The 3,671-nt window shown below is 36.2% G+C and overlaps 1 non-coding gene across 1 annotated transcript; it reads right to left on the bottom strand.

The window, feature by feature from the left end:
* Positions 1-3,159: 3,159 nt before the first annotated feature.
* On the bottom strand, positions 3,160-3,266 carry LOC128566084 (U6 spliceosomal RNA). Its single transcript, XR_008374380.1, has one exon. It is a non-coding gene; the product is annotated as a U6 spliceosomal RNA (small nuclear RNA).
* Between the last annotated feature and the right edge of the window lie 405 nt (positions 3,267-3,671).

The raw sequence follows: 3,671 nt of genomic DNA, 5'->3' as shown, positions 1-3,671 counted from the left end.
GTAAACTCACTCAGAAACTTCGGATCAAACTCCAATTTCCACACTGGCGAAAGGATTAAAAATGTCCACTGGACTTTTGAAAAACTCAATACCCAAAATTTCACCAGACTTATCAATATTCTCCATTAATGTGAACGGCTTAAACTGTCCTCTAAAGGGGGAAGGGGATTGGTGGGATTATTTTTATTTTTAAAACAAATTACCAAGGTCATAGACTGAGACACTGGCATAAACAAAGCTAAGAACTCTGATGTATGTGAATGACAGAGATGAATAGAACAATTCTATAGCAATATCTGTGGCTGCTCTTGATTGAGGATATCATTTCATTTAATTTTAACTCACTTTTCAGGTGAGGAAGCTTCCCTGAGAGATTAAATAACCCGACAAGGTTACACTATTAGTTTCAATGGTTGAGTCTAGATGCAAAGCCAGATCTGTTTGATTCCATTCTAGGCTCTTAATGGTTCAGATGGGCTACTTTCTTTGGGGCTTTTAGGAATTTATGGGCTTTATAGGGGATTCTTTCTCTTTCCTATTCCCTCCCATTCTCAACATCTTCTCCCTCAATATAAAGCTGCACAGCACACAAAGCTTTTCAGTTCTCTTGGCAAAAGCCCAACTGGTAATGATGTTTAGTCTAAGAGGTGGCCTGGCTGTGAGATTTATAGCAGGTACCAGACAGACTCCTGTTTCTTCTGTTCTTTCATCATCATAGCATGACTGTGTTTGAATTTGGAGTGGATAAAAGATTTAAAGTACTAAAAATTAGCATTGGTCTTTGTTTAGGAGGCTGTATTTTTTTATTTTAATTAATTAATTAATTTTTTATTGTTTGGGATTCATCAAGGGTGCCAAGAATTAGGTTACACTGATTGCAAAAGTCACTGTTATAAATGTGTCCCGGCCCCAAGATGTGTGCCATACACTGAGACCCTCCGATTCCTTTCCTCCTCCCCCTCTCTGCTCCCTCATTCTACAACCCCCCTCCCTTGTACCAGATCCTCTACTGCCTTCATATTAGAATTGAGTACAATGGATTCTTGCTTCTCCATTCTTGTGATGCTTTACTGAGAAGAATATGTTCCACCTCCATCCAGGCTAATACAAAAGATGTAAAGCTTCCATCCTTTTTAATGGCTGAATAGTATTCCATGGTATACATATACCACAGCTTATTAATCCATTCCTGGGTTGGTGGGAATTTAGGCTATTTCCACATTTTGAAGAGGACGTTGTTTATTATGGCAGCATTTCAATGTAAATGAAAGTAGAGGAAGTATTTATTTCTGGAATTTCAATACATTGTGTGATAAAAAAAATCAACATTCTCAATGAACAAAATCTTTAAGTATTTTGCTAATGGAAATACAGGAGGTCATGTATATGAAGTAAGGTGGTGGGTTTATACTATATTATGAAAGAGACCCATTTCTTTTACTTTTTGTTTCCTGACTTCTTGAAAATTACTGGGAAAGCCGTGAACTTTCTTTCTAAACATAAGAGTTATAGTTTCAAAAGAAGTCTGGTTCCATCAGAGAAAAGATTTATAAATGACAGGAGGGCCTGGAGACATGTGCTTATGCCTGATGTTTGCTGTACCTTGGGACATATTGAAAAGACGTTTAAACATCTTATAAAACCTGTAACTGATTGATACATGAGTTGTATAATCCTAATTTCTCAGTGGGAGAAACCAGGCCTATAATAATTGTGTTAAAGATTATCCAGAATATTTCAGAATGTATCTTTCCTTCTTGATATTTAATTTCTATTTAGTTTTATTTTAACCCATAAATACCATTCAGATGGAGTTAGTTCTTATTTGAAATCCATGGCATAATATTAAAATATTTTAAAAGCACATGTAATAAATATTCTATACCAAAATTTGGAACATGTGCATATGTGGAAAAAAAGCACAAAGAAAAAAAATAAACCCTCCTGCTAATCCAGAAAACCTCTCTCACAAACATGGAAGAAAAAAGACAAGACTTTGATTCTGAAAAAGGTATTAAACTAGAATTGAACACCTCATAGGCAATCCGTTAAGCATTTGTAAAGACAGAAATCTCACCATTTTACATAGTCAAACAGATAACAGCCTGCTATAAACATGTTCTTCAGATAAACAATAACTAGCCTGTAAGTAAGAGGAGCTGGCAGCACTGCTCGTTATATATAATTTGTAATTTGGATCCAGACAGCAACTGAAGTTGGGCTCCCACCCTTCCAAGAAACAGGGAGAGAGGGGCCCAACCTTCCTTGAGGGTTCTGTTTCAAAGAGATGGCTCCCAGGTTCTCGAGGAGATCTTCTTGGGCTGTAAAACTGGCAAGAAGCTTATTTTAGCTCTTTAAAAGATTTGCATACATTTCAAAGAGGCACTTACTACTTTTCTAAGATAAATGCTCAAAGCAAAGGGTGTGGGGGAAGGTCTCTTACTCTTTCCTTTGCAGCAGAAAGAACTGAATTTTTTTCTTATTTCTGATTTGTATTGGCTTTTATGCCACCATTATCAGCATCATGGAGGAGCATTGAGATGCAACCGTCTGGTATCCCAACCCGGACCTACTGAACCAGAAACTCTGGGGATAAAGCCCAGCCACCTGTGTTTTAGTAATCTCCCAGGTGGTGCTGAAGTTTGAGAATCCTTGTAAGAGGCCTGTTAAAGGATTTATCTAGTCAAGGCAAAACATTTTATTTTACTTAGTAGTTATCTGAGTTTGCAGTAGATAGATTGGCACTCTGTTAGCATGTGTTACTGTCAATCAAATGGCAAGAAATTATGATATCAGACATGAAGATCTTAGAGGAACCTCAGTTTAGCCAAGACAGCAAGATCTTAACAAGTTGCATAATAGAAAAAGCATTATATATACAGAGGTGCCAAACAGAGCAAACAAAAGCAAAAGCATTATATATACAGAGGTGCCAAACAATGTATACATTCTTTAATTAAATCATAGCTGTGCATATTAATGCAATCATGGGGTCCCATGCACTGGTTTTATATACAACTGGAAATATTTTCATCACACTGGTTAACATAGCCTTTCTGGCTTTTTCTTAGTTATTGTGTTAAACCATTTATATTCTACATTTAGTAAGTTTCACATGCACCCTTGTAAGATGCACTGTAGGTGTGGTCCCACCAATTAAAAAATATGGAACGCTTCACGAATTTGCATGTCATCCTTGTGCAGGGGCCATGCTAATCTTCTCTGTATTGTTCCAATTTTAGTATATGTGCTGCCGAAGCGAGCACTACATATTCTAAGAAAGGAAAAAACTTTAGTCATTTGTGCATGAAGTCAAACATCATTCACATTTGACTTCTGCAATTACACGGGATACAAGATAGAATATACAAGATAACATATATTTTCAGTATATATTGAGTATTACAATTTTAAGGCAGTTTTTTCCTTTCTTAGAATGTGTGTACATGTTTTGAATGTATGTTCATTTGCCTCTAGAGTGCATTCTATAGAATTTAATACAATATTCAGGGTGGCCAATATTTAGATTGCACATAAACTTTATGGCCATCCAGTACATGGAATTTACTGGTTTTCTGGAAAATCACAAAACATCAAAAGTATGTAAAGCCATAAAAGCCAAACTCAAGAGAAATGAGTCCCTTGAGCTATTTTCTTATGTGGACTTCTTT

The sequence above is a fragment of the Nycticebus coucang genome, chromosome 14 (genome assembly GCF_027406575.1).
Source record: "Nycticebus coucang isolate mNycCou1 chromosome 14, mNycCou1.pri, whole genome shotgun sequence".
NCBI classification, from domain to species: domain Eukaryota; kingdom Metazoa; phylum Chordata; class Mammalia; order Primates; family Lorisidae; genus Nycticebus; species Nycticebus coucang.
Note: the sequence above shows the minus strand (reverse complement) of the source record. Positions and strands in the feature narration are given on the sequence as shown.